The sequence below is a fragment of the Ursus maritimus genome, unplaced genomic scaffold (assembly GCF_017311325.1).
Source record: "Ursus maritimus isolate PB19 unplaced genomic scaffold, ASM1731132v1 scaffold_7, whole genome shotgun sequence".
Lineage (NCBI taxonomy): Eukaryota > Metazoa > Chordata > Mammalia > Carnivora > Ursidae > Ursus > Ursus maritimus.
The window spans coordinates 25,386,135-25,399,572 of record NW_024426885.1 but is presented as its reverse complement, the minus strand read 5'-3'; the positions used below and the strand labels follow the sequence as shown (position 1 = coordinate 25,399,572).

Genomic DNA, 13,438 nt, shown 5'->3' with positions numbered 1-13,438 from the left:
AAAAAAAAAAAGGGAGTGGGCCGCCACCAGACAGCTGACGCCTGACTTGGGAGCCGTTTGGAAATAATGGTTTTTGTGGCGGCTTGCGATTCGATGTGAGCTTTCCAGGAAGTGTTGCAAACGACAAAACTGGCATGTGGGCTAACAAAAACTGGCAATTTCCTGCGGCTCTGGCGAAAACGCTGTCAACCTCGCCTCCTACCACGACGGTCCGCTAGTTCCTTGGGGGCCACCCGGAACGCGCAGGGGGTGAGGCCCATGAAGAGGGGCGGAAAGGCTGGCCTCTGGTGCCGACGGAAGCCGGCGTCGGCCGGAAAAAATAAGCAGAACTGAGTGAAGAGGGGCCCGCCTGAGGCGGGATGGGGGCTGCCACCCGCGTGAGAAAAGCAGGGGGGACGGGACACGGCGAGGCTGGCTCTGAGGAGACGAAGGGCCGCGCTCCGAGGGTAAGGCGGGTCCCGGCGAGCCGACGGCAGGGAAACAATGGCGCGAGCGTGACGTGGGGCTGGGGGCGTCGCCGCGGCGCGGAGGTGGGGGCAGCTCTGAGGCGGGGGCCCGCTGGGGATGCGGAGGGCGCCGTGCCGGGAGGCGGAGGGCGCCGAGCCGGGAGGCGGCGGGCGCCGAGCCGGGAGGCGGCTGCCGAATCCGCAGGCGCGCAGGCGGGCGCTGGGATGGAGGAGAGGGGCCCGAGGGGCGCAGAGGCCCGGGTGGGGCAGGGGCAGGAGGCGGCCCCCGGTCCTAAGTCGCGCGCTCTCCCGCGCACCCTCCCTTCCTTGCCTTCCCGTTCTCTCGCTCGGCCGCTCCCTCCCCGCGGTTCCGCGACTCCCGCCGCACTCACCAGCCCGCCGCACGGCAGCAATGCCAGCGCGCAACTGCCGCAGCCGCTTCGGCGAGCTCCTTCCCCGCCCCCGCCGCCCCGGCACCGCCCCCAGCTCGCGCCCGGCCAGGGACCGGCGTGCTGTTCTTTCCCCAGCTCCGCCGCAGAACCGGGCCGCCGCGACGCTCCCTAGTAGCCCTGCCTTCGGGCGTGCGCCTCCGGCCCTAGCGCTGGTTTTCGAGATCCACCAAAAACAGAACAGCAGTTGTTGACGAGCTGTGGGATAAGGCACGTTGACAACCCTTACATGTCTTTTAGGTCTCCATCCCTTGGCCTTGTGCCCGGTCCCTCACCACGGCCCCGGACCACCTTGCCTTGGTGTACACACGGACGCTTTTCCTTAAGGGGACGGGGCATCCTTTTTCCCAGTCACCGAATCTTCTGGTCAAACGGACCCCTGAGCCCTTCTGGTCCAGACCCCCATACCACGCTTGAATCCCATTGATGGTTAAAAGCACCAGCTTTGGAGTTTGTCAGAACAGGTTGGAATTCCAGTTCCACCACTAAAAATCATGAGACCTTGGGCAAGTTACCTGACCTTACTGTACCAAGTTCCCTCATCTATAATACAGGAACAGATAACAATAGTAGCTACACCTCATTGGGTGTCACAAGATGAAATAATAGAGGGAAGGTCCTCAGCACAGTCCTGGCACACAGCACTCAATAAATGTTAGTTACATCGACCTCAACAAACCCAAAGATTCCCCAGTGACAGAAAGCCCACTATTTCCAGAGCAAGGCATTCCTTGCTCTCAGCAGCTTTGACACCGGTTAGAAAGTGTTTCTGAAACATCCACTCTCTGGCCCAAGTCCTATCCTTGGGAGCCTCAGAGAACAAACAGGTCTAATTTCTCTTTGTCCTTCTACTTATAGATATTTGAAGATTTCTGCCCCAGGTCTTGTGTTATTGGAGACCAATATCTTCCATTACTGGGGAAGGGAAGATCTTTGTCCTCATTCTCATCATGCACCTAGTAGGTTCGAATATGGCTCCTTTAGAGTATATCACCCAAAACAGAACTAAATGTTTGCAGTACCATCAGAGCAAAGCAGTACCCTAACTTCCTCCTTTGTAGGAGTTCCATTCAGGCAATAAAGTTCATGGCATCCACACTATTGACTCATTGAGCTTGCCATCAACAAAACCTCCAAGACTTTTAAATAATTGCTCTGCTGGAGCATTTCTACCTCTCTTGCGATTTTTGAGCCAACTTCAGTTCAGGTCATCTGAGGACAGGCCTTGGGCCTCTCACCTACTAGCTCTTTCAGGATATGTGAGGAAAAAGAATAGGAGTTGGAAGTTCGTCTAACACCACGTTTCAACCAAAGTTCATGGTTTGTGTCTAAAGACCATGCCACTGAACAAATAATATTATATCTCAACTGAGCAAAATCTCAACTGAGCAAAAAAAATGCATGCATACATGAAAGACTAAAAGGAACTATGTAATTTAATATGTTAGTAGTGTTTTTTTTCTCAGTAATAAGATTCAGGGTAGTTTCTTTTCTTCTTTATATTTTCCCATAAATTTCCCAGATTTTCTACATCATTTATACTACTTGTATAATCAAGGACTTTGTTTCCAAAAAAATGAGTAAAAATAACTTTAAAAATCAGGGACATGTAATAACTTTTAAAATTGGGGAACAAGGGGCACCTGGGTGGCTCAGTGGCTTGGGCATCTGCCTTCGGCTCAGGTCATGATCACAGGGTCGTGGAATCGAGCCCCATGAATCGAGCCCCATGAATCGAGCCCCATGTCGGCTCCCTGCCCAGCGGGGAGTCTGCTTTTCCTTCTCCCTCTGACCCTCCTCCTTACTTGTGCCCTCTCTCTCTGTCTCAAATGAATAAATAAAACCTTTTTAAAAAATTGGGATATAAACTTAAGATATAACAGACTAAGAGAAAACATTTGTAATACATAAAATAAAGATTTGTATCTGGAACATACAAAGGACTCTTAACAAATCAATAAGAAAAAAATCTACTAGAAAAATGGGCAAATAATATAAATCGGCAATTCACAGAAAGGAAATATAAATTGTTAATAAGCACACACAAAATGCAATCTCAGTAGTAACCAGGGAAATGGAAATTAAAACTGAGATTGGAAACAATTTTCAATCTTCATAATATCAAAAGAATATAAATTGGCACAGCCACTTTAGAGGGCAGTAGGAGAACATCTATTAAATCTGTGTCTCAGCAATGCCACTTCTAGTTATCTACCATACTCCGTGTACATATGGAGGTGTGTATAAGGAGAATTACTATATTTTTTTTCCTTTTAAATTTTTTTTTAAGATTTTATCTATTCATTTGACAGAGAGAGAGACAGCCAGTGAGAGAGGGAACACAAGCAGGAGCAGTAGGAGAGAAAGAAGCAGGCTCCCAGCGGAAGAGCCTGACGTGGGGCTCGATCCCAGAACTCCAGGATCACGCCCTGAGCCGAAGGCAGACGCTTAATGACTAAGACACCCAGGCGCCCCAATGATATTGTTAATAAAGAAACTTTGGAATCAGCCTAAGTGCCCACCAACAGGGAAATGGCTAAATAAAATGCACATTACTCATAATGCAATTTTGTAGAGAATTTAAAGGAAGTGACCGTGATCTATGTGTTAATATGGATCTATCTCAAAATCATATAGTTGAGGGGCACTTGGGTGGCTCAGTCGGTTAGGTGTCTGACTCTTGATTTCAGCTCAGGTCATGATCTCAGGGTCCTAAGCTTGAGCCCTGCCTTAGACTCCATGCCCAGCATGGAGCTTAAGATTCTCTCTCTCCCCCACTCTCTCTGCCCCTTCCCCCTCACTTGCTCCCTCTCTCTCTCTCTAAAAAAAATAAATAGATAATATAGTTGAATGTAAAAAGCAAGTTGCAGTATGATATATAATATGTAAGTTATATATATAATTGATACTTTAAAAAAATCTTCCTCAAAATGCTTAACTTCGGTCTAAGCATGAAAAATCATCAGACAAACCCGAATTAAGGGCTATTCTAAAAAATACCTGACTTGGACTCTTCAAAAGTGTTACGGTCGGGGTGCCTAGCTGGCTCAGTTCGAAGAACATGTGACTCTTGATTTTGGGGTCATGAGTTTGAGTTCCATGTTGGGTGTAGAGACTGCTTAAAAATAAATAAATAAACAGACTATTAAAAAAAACAAAACAGAACTGGAATTCTTTAAAAAAAAAAGTGTTAAGGTCATGAAAGCCAAGGAAAGACCGAGAACTGTTACAGAGTGCAGGAAATTAAAGAGACAAGACAACTAAATGCAACGGAGGATCCTGGATGGGATCCTGGAACAGTAAAAGCACATTAGTGGAAAAACTGGTAAAGTTCTAACAAAGTTTATAGCTTAATTAACAGTACCTTGTACCCGTGTTCATTTCTTAGTTTTGATCATTCATTGAACCAGAGTTACAGAACCCATTAACATTAGGAGAGGCTGAGTGAAGATATACTGAACTTTCTGTTACTATCTTTGCACTATCTTTTACTTAAAAATAAAATGTTAAAACACTTTGCAACTCTTCTGTAAATCTAAAATTATTTTCAAAATAAAATGTTAAAACGCAGACATAAATACTATTATTTCTTATCAACACTGCTATAGATAAATTCTAAATTATATGCTGAAACCTAATGCCCAACATTATGGTATGTGTAGGTAGGGCCTTTGAAAGGTAATTAGATCATGAGGGCAGAGCCCTCATAAATGGAATGAGTGCCCTTATAAAAGAGACCCCAGAAAGCTTCCTACCCCTTCCGCCCTGTAAGGACACAGCAAGAAGATAGCTGTCTCTGAACCAAATCTGCTGGTGCCTTTCCCTTGGACTTCCCAGCTCTGGAACTGTGAGAAATTTCTTATAGGCTACCAAGTCTCTGGTATATGGGTATCGCTACCCAAACTAAGACAATCATACATTAAGTTTGTAAAAGATTTTTAAAACAGATTATAAGGCTATCAGAAGTTATCCGGAAAAAAAAACAAACAAACCTGTCTCTGAAGATGGGGTAAAGGGCCAAAATTGGGGGTGAAAGGGAGTTTAGCTTAGTTTTACTGGATTTTTTTGTTCTTTTTTTTTTTTTTTTTAAGAGAAAGAGAGAGCATGCGCATGGGGGTGGGGTGGGGAGGCAGAGGAAGAGGGAGGGAGAGAACCTTAAGCAGGCTCCACTCCCAGTACCGGGGCTCCTCAGCTTGATCTCACAACCCTCCTGAGATCATGACCTGAGCCGAAATCAAAGAGTCGGATGCTTAACCAACTAAGCCACCCAGATGCCCCTAGTTTTATTGTTTCTGAAGATAAATGTATTCATGTATTGTTTTTGTAACCAGGAATTAATGTTTTAATTGCAAAAGAAAGGAAAAGGGCAGGACATTTGGTTTTATGACTTTCTGGAGAAAGACAAGCCATACCAACTATGAAAGAACCTTCTAACAGAAGACCGGGGAGTCTGAGGAAGCAATGAAGAGCCTTAAGTGGCTTGCTTAGGGTCTCTAACTTGGCATTGGCTGAAAGGCCTGGGCAGTGAGTGCTCAGCAAGAGAGGCCATCTTACTGTGGCTTTGGATGGCCTCTCACCAAACATCCTGCCCAGTACCCACATGGCTGTCCTACCCCTTTGATTAACACGATTTCCCCCCAGAATACCATAAACTGTGAGTCACCCAGAATATAAGCAGCGTTCACAGGTCACTCATCAGTTTTCTGCTCCTTGGCAGAAGCTCTCAGAGAAATGCAAACATTGCTCAACACCCTGGCCTGGGGCCTAGAAACAGCCTCCTGCTGCCCAGGAAGTGTTCAGTCTTAGATCCAAACAGCCTTCTCAGATGTCTCCTGTTTTTCATCCTTCTTTCTCTAATAGCATAGGGTCAGCACTTACCATGATTCGTGCCAGCACAGCCACTATGCAAGGAGACAATCAGAAAATGTTTAGTCTAGCTAGAAATGTCCAGTCCAACTTCAGGGACAGGATATCCATGTAAGACTCCAGAGCACCGACATTTCTTCAAAAATATGCAGTGAGTTCCTACCTTGTGCCTAACACTCATCAATAGAGACATGGGTTTTGCTCTCTTGGAGGTTGCCAACTGCTTGGGAAGATAAGCTTTAAATAAACAAACAATTATTTTCCTACAATTTTAGGGAAGTGCAATGCAGGAAAAGTAAAAGATGCTATGAGGGAAAACAAAATAGGGGCTAGGTTTTGGGGCAGGGAGAGGCTCAGGGAACATTTCCCTAAGGAAATAACATCTCAGCTGAGCCCTGAAGGATGAGTAGGACCTAAGCTAAAGAGAGGGGCTTGGCTTGGATGGTTGGAGGATTCCTGAAAGAGGGACCAGGAGGTACAAAGGCCAGAAATGAGTCACTACCTGATAGTGACTCAACACTGCATGAAGGATAAGAATAAGGTCAGCTGGATCCCCACTTCTGCTTCAACGCAACTCCACTTTTATGTTTTAAAAAGAGATTCCAAAAAATATAAATAAATAAATAAATAAATAAATAAATAAATAAATAAATGGGGTGCCTGCGTGGCTCAGTTGGTCGGGCATCTGCCTTCGGCTCAGGTCATGATCCCAGGGTCCTGGTCCAGCTCAGCGGGGAGCCTGCTTCTCCCTTTCCCTCTCCCTCTGCCTGCCACTCCCCCTGTTTGTGCTCTCTCTCTCTCTCTAATAAATAAATAAAATAAATAAATGAATAAATAAATAAATAAATAAATTTTTAAAAAAAGAGATTCCATATAGGGATGTGTGTGTGTGTAACTGCCCACATGTCTATGTTTGAAAAAAGGGCTTGGTTGCTTTTAAAAAATGTGTTTGAGGGGTGCTTGGGTGGCTCAGTTGGTTAAGCGTCTGACTCTTCATTTTGGCTCAGGTCATGGTCTTGGTGTCATGAGATTGAGCCCCGCATCAGCTCAGCAAGGAGTCTGCTTCTCTCCCTATCCCTCTACCCCTCCCTGAGCTGGTGTGTGTGTGCTCTCTCTCTCTCTCTCTTTCTCTCTCTCACAAATAAATAAATAAATCTTTTTTTTTTTTTTAAGTGTGTTTGAAAACTATCAGTGTAGGCTCTGGAGCACCTCTCAGAAGGCCTTTGCATGGACTCAGGTTCCAAGCTACAAGGGCTTGCTGATCTTAACCAAAGTTCATTGATTTTGCCGCTGTTGTCTTGCCAGGCTCTGCCAAAGGGCCATCTGCCCACTCTGATTCTCCCAGTGGTGTTGTGGAAAGGTCTCAAAAGAGATCATTGACAGCAGCTCAGTACAGATCAGGCAGCTTAGTCCACAGGCAGCTTCTGTCTATGGAATCAGAGGCTGAAAATAGATCATTACATGCCATAAAAGTCTTAAATTGCTTCTAACCAGGCAGCATGCTGTAGGGATTAAGAAAATGGATTCCAGAGTCAGACTCTCTGGCTTCAACTTCTGGCTCCGCAGCTAACTAGCTGTGACCTGGGCAGGTTTCTCAATGCCCTCATGTCTTAGTTTCCCCATCTTTAAAATGGAGGTGAGGATAATAATAGTGTCTACCTCATAGGCTTGACGAGGATCAAATGAGATCACATTTGTACAGCATTTGAGGTAGGGCTGAGCATCCAGTGAGCACTACATAAATACATTTGTTAAATAAAACCAAAGTGGCAATAGTACGTTTCTTTCTGTATGAATTTATGGGTGGCAATGCCCAAATCCAGGCATTTTAAGTCTTCTACACTGCTGTCAAGGTGAGGCTTTCTCTGTGGCCTCCCACACCTCTGAGGAATTGGGGTCACATGGCCCTCTGAAACGGTGAGTGGTTACCAGATTCAGGATTCCTTCACTCAGTAATATTTCAAAAGCACTTCTGAGGATTCATGTAGGGTAGCCATCTTTGGACAGTGCCATTCAAGACATTAAAATAAACTGCCAATGGGACACCTGCGTGGCTCAGCTGGTTGGGGTCTGCCTTTGGCTCAGGTCATGATCCTGGGGGTCTGGGGATCGCCCCGCATTGGGCTCCCTGCTTGGTGGGGGTCTGCTTGTCCATCTCCTCTGCCCCTCCCCCCACTTGTGTGCTCACTCATGCTCTCTTTCTCAAAAAAATAAAATCTTCAAAAAATTAAAAATAATAAAATAATAAAATAAACTGCCATCTACTGTCATTACTATTTCTTGAAAAGCAATTTTAACACCAAAAAAGTAGAAAAAACATAATTTGAGAATAAAAGGCAGGGCCTTAAACTAAATTGAGCTTAGTAAAAAATTGATACCCTTTTCTGCTTTTTTCCGTTTCATCTTGAGCCAGCAGCCAAGAGCCGACCCCTGTCTAAGACCCAGCATTTGGCTAACACTGCTCTACCTGGCCCTTCTGAGTGATCCTGGACACACTGGACATTATAATTAAACACCTCTCCACCTCTCTGAATGTCCACACCTCAAAGCCAGTACTGAACACCCCACACTTTACAAAACTGAAGGCATTTGCTAATAATCCCAGAGAGTACTGCCATGCTCCCAGGTCTTGGAAAGAGTTACTTTAGTTGTTCCCTGTAGCACTTAATGAGGCCATTTAGAAACTTGGCCCTAATTTCACGGAGTCAAGAAGGACTCTGAGCTACCCGGGTGTTTTAGAAAAAACCTCCCCATCCTCCTGTGTCTCCTTTACTCTCATAGCACTCCCACACTCACAACACTTCTGAAACCAGAGTTTTCCCACACCAAGCAATTCTCTGGGACAACGGAGTGTCTGCCTGGAGACAGTGTCAGATCCCCCAGGGTAAGGGCTCAGTCCCACAAGACTGCCCCCCACTTCAGATCCAGTCACAAGTAACAAGTCCCCAGGTTATCCACAACTTCTGACTCGGCTGCAAATCAGAGGTTCCCATGACCTCCTCCCCCTTGGATTTGATCATTTGTTAACAGCCACTCACAGAACTCAGGGAAACACCTGCTTGCATTTACCAGCTCATTAAAGGCTATGATCAAAGTGAACAGCCTGACGAAGAGATACAGAGGCTGAGGTCTGGGAGGGTCCCAAGCACAGGAGTTTTTGTCCCCATGGAGTTAGAGGGGCACCCTCCCAGGATGTGGATGTGTTCACCAACCTGGAAGCTCTCTGAACCCCACACATTTTTTTTTAAGATTTTACTTATTTATTTGAGAGAGAGAGAGAGCATGAGTGGGGTGAAGGGCAGGGGAGAGGTAGACACCCCACCAAGCAGGGAGCCCAATGTGGGGCTCGATCCCAAGACTCCAGGATCATGACCTGAGCCGAAGAGAGACACTTAACCAACTGAGCCACCCAGGCGCCCCACCCCACACATTTTTATGGAGACTTCATTGCACAGGCATGATTGATCATTAACTCCATTTCCAGCCCCTTGCCCTTCTTAAGAGAATGAAGGGAGGGGCTGAAAATTTTGAGCTTCTAATCACCGCACGTTCTTTGTAGTGACCAGCCCTCATCCAGGAGCCATCTATGACTCTGAGGAGAGTTACCTCATTAGAACAAAAGACATGCCTATCACCCAGGGAGTGACAAGTGTTTCAGGAGTTCGTACCAGGAACCACAGAAAGAGACCAATGTCTATTTTCTACCATCTCATGCTGAGTGTGCAGTTTTTCTCCCCAGACATAATGAGAGATTCCTGGAAGGAGAGTCAGGGTACAGAGGCTGTTATGCTGACTCTGCTGCAAATTTACTGTGTAATTTTGGTGAGGCCCTCAACCATTCACAGACCTAATTCACTCTTCTACAAAATGGAGGCAGTAACACCTGCTCTGCATTCCTCAAGGTTGTTTTGTGAATCAAATAAGTAATGGCTACGAATGTGGTGTTAAAGCATTGTAAAGGAAAGGGTATTTGTCAACTCTCAGCCCCCACCCCCTTCTGGCCAGCTCCTCGAGATTCCCTACTAAGTGTATACCAAGGATTCTCCCCCCCACCCTCTCCTTTGGTCTGACGAGGATTCCACAGCACAACACTCCAGGGGAGACTCCTAGGCCTTGGGTTAGAGCAGTGTGATAGGGAAGAGCTGATTTGTTCTCTTTCTCAGAGCCCTGGTCTCGCAGCTCTCCCCAGGAGGGAGCGAGCTCCTAAGTATTAAACACTCAGGAGTCCACAAATACTCTTGGAGTTCCAGCTTAGCGAGCCTGTCCAAGAATGCTTCCTGCTAAACCAACAAAGGGTAATAGCAGGAGAATGCCGGGAGACATTCCATTCCCCGCCTCCAAGGAATCCTGGCAGCTGGACTTTCTAGTGTGTTATATCTGGAAGAAACTTTAGATGGGTGGTTCTCTATTCTGGCTGAACATTAGAATCACCGGGGGAGATTTTTAAAAATACCCATGCCAGGCCGTACCTCACACCAATTGAATCAGAAACTTTCAGGGAGGGACCTAGACATCAGTAGTTCTAAATCTCCCCAGATCACTGAAATGTGCAGCCTAGTTTGCAAACCACTGCTATTGATGATCCAGGTCGAACAGCTCATTTTACAGAAAAAAAAAAAAAAGTGCCCTGGGCATTTAAGAATTTTGTCCAAAGTCCAACAGATTAGACTTTGAACTATCAATCCAATAAGTTGATGGTAATAACAGCTAATTTTTGTGGAGCATGTACTGGCAAGCAACCTCCACTTGACAAGCATAATCTCAGTTAGTCATCACAATAGTCTTCGGAGAAAACTGAAGCCCAGAGGTTGAGTTTGCTCAAGGTCAAAGCAACTGAAGTGGCGGAGATCCCTGTTCAGCTGTTCAACCAAATCTGAGAGCGGATGACAAGACAGGACCTCTGCCTTTAAGGAGCTTGTGGTCTATCTGGGGGGACAGGAAACAGGTGAGCCAACACTTAAAACAGTTTGCTAAGCATGACAGTGACAGTAAACAACGGGAGGCCAAGGAAGTCACCTAACTCTGGGAAAAGTCAAAGAAGTCTCAGAAGAGGAGTTGCTTGCAGAAGTCGTAAAAGGTGAATGAAAAGTAGTTTAGTGAAAAGAAAGAAGACAAAGTGGGACTAACAAGTGCGAAGACATGACCTGTGAGAGAGCACGGTGCTCAGAGCTCTGTAGGAATTCAGAACGACCCGTAAGTCCGTTTGGGTAGCGATGTTAGTAAGCGGTGAGATTGAAGATGAACAGAGACCAGATCATTAAGTCTGAAAAAGGGAACCATCAAACGATTATAAACTAGACAAGGAAAGGGTATAAATTTGTTTAAAAGATTACTGAGGATAAGACATCAAAAGCCCAGGCAACAAAAGAAAAAAAGCGGCCTATTATCAAAACTAAAAACTTCTGTGGGAAGATGGCAAGTAGGAGGTCCCCAAACGCACCCCATCCCATGGATACGACCAGATAACACTCACATAAGGGCAAATAACCCAGAAAACAACCCGAAGACTGGCAGAACAAATTCTACTACTCATGTAGAGACAACGGGTGCCTGGCTGACTCAGTCAGTAGAGCATAGGACTCTTGATCTTGGGGTTGAGTTCGAGCCCCACACTGGGTGTAGAGATTACTAAAAAAAAAAAATAGATAAATAAACTTAAAAAAAAATAAATGTAGCAATGAGGCCACACTGAAGAGGATAGGAAGGGCAGAGACACAGTGGGGAGCTAAACCCAGGAGGCCTGGCTGCCGGAAGAGGGAGTCACTGGGCACTGAGAAGACTAAGAAACAGACTACAGTACCCAGAAGTCTGCATGGGGAAGATGAATGCCCACAGCATTTGGCTTTGAAAATCAGAGGTGCTGAATTTTGTGAGTTCTCACAACCAGTAGGACTTAAAGCCTGAAATTTTCATTATTATTTGGGGTGGGGGAGGGGGGTTGCCTGGGTGGCTCAGTTGGTTTTAAGCGTCCAACTCTTGGGGCGCCTGGGTGGCTCAGTCGTTAAGTGTCTGCCTTCGGCTCAGGGTGTGATTCCGGAGTTCTGGGATCGAGTCCTGGAGTTCTGGGATCGAGTCCCACGTCAGGCTCTTCTGCTGGGAGCCTGCTTCTTCCTCTCCCACTCCCCTGCTTGTGTTCCCTCTCTCGCTGGCTGTCTCTATCTCTGTCAAATAAATAAATAAAATCTTAAAAAAAAAAAATAAGTGTCCAACTCTTGATCTCAGCTCAGGTCTTGATCTCAACTCAGTCTTGAGTTCAAGCCCCGAACTGGGCTCCATGCTGGTTGTGGAGCTTACTTAAAAAAAAAAAAAAAAAAAAAAGGCAAAACTATTACTATTATTTTTATAGTCATTCAGTAATACCCCATTGTGTTCAGCCAGAAACATGAAAATAGAGGAAGAATAAAAAATTACTTAAACTCTCAAGAGGCAATATAGTTCAGGGGTGCCTGGGTGGCTCAGTCATTAAGCATCTGCCTTTAGCTCAGGTCATGATCTCAGCATCCTGGGATTGAGCCCCTCATCAGGTTCCCTGCTCAGCAGAGAGTTTGCTTCTCCCTCTGCCTCTCTTCCCCCAGCTCATGCTCTCTCTCTCTCACTCACTCTCTCTCAAATAAATAAATAAAATCTTAAAAAATAAAGAAGTAGGGGCGCCTGGGTGGCGCAGTCATTGAGCGTCTGCCTTCGGCTCAGGGCATGATCCCAGCGTTCTGGGATCGAGCCCCACATCAGGCTCCTCCGCTATGAGCCTGCTTCTTCCTCTCCCACTCCGCCTGCTTGTGTTCCCTCTCTCGCTGGCTGTCTCTATCTCTGTCAAATAAATAAATACAATCTGTAATAAAAAAAAAAATAAAGAAGTAACATAGTTCAATTTTTTGCCATACAAAATTTAACACTTTATGATACTATAGATAACTTTTATTTTCCTTATTACCCCTTCCAAATTTTACAAACTTTTATAACGAACATGTTTCATTTTTTTAAAAAGATTTTACTTACTTTTTTGATACAGAGATAGAGAGAGCAAGCACAAGCAGGGGGAGCGTCAGAGGGAGAGGGAGAAGCAGGATCCCCACTGAGCAGGGAGCCTGATGTTGGGCTCAATCCCAGGACCCTGAGATCATGACCTGAGCCAAAGGCAGATGCTTAACCAACTGAGCCATCCAGGAGCCCCAAACATGTCTCATTTCTAATATTAGAAGTTTTCGGGAAAAAATAAAATAAAATTTTTTAATTAAACAAAACGAAATTCTAGGAAAAGAGTGAACTTGATTTTAAAAAAACCTTTCTTCGGGGCTCCTGGATGCCTCAGTCGGTTAGGCATCCGCCTTCAGCTTGGGTCATGGTCCCACGGTCCTGCTCAGCAGGGAGCCTGCTTCTCCCTCTCCCTCTGCCCCTACCCCTGCTTGTGCTCTCTTTCTCTCAAATAAACAAGTAAAATCTTTACCAAAAAAAAAAAAAAAAGAGTCTNTCTTTCCCTCTGCTTCTCTCCCACCCTACCCCAACTCAAGCTCTCTCTCTTTATCAAATAAATAAATAAATAAATAAATAAATAAAATCCTTTAAAAAAAAAAATCACTTCTTGAAATAGATTTGTATCTCCTCACCCTTCTGTGAAGCAGGATATCGTCCTCCTCCCTACCGTACAAAGTGGGGGATCTTGGCACAGACTGCAGAGCA

At 45.5% G+C, this 13,438-nt stretch overlaps 1 protein-coding gene across 2 annotated transcripts in view; it reads right to left on the bottom strand.

The window, feature by feature from the left end:
- NT5C2 (5'-nucleotidase, cytosolic II) overlaps nt 1-931 on the bottom strand; it is an 89,431-nt gene extending 88,500 nt beyond the window's left edge. For both annotated transcript variants that reach the window (XM_040623911.1, XM_040623912.1), the window contains exon 1: nt 839-931. The gene's annotated coding sequence lies outside the window, so the exon portion shown is untranslated. The remainder of the gene's footprint in view (nt 1-838) is intronic.
- Between the last annotated feature and the right edge of the window lie 12,507 nt (nt 932-13,438).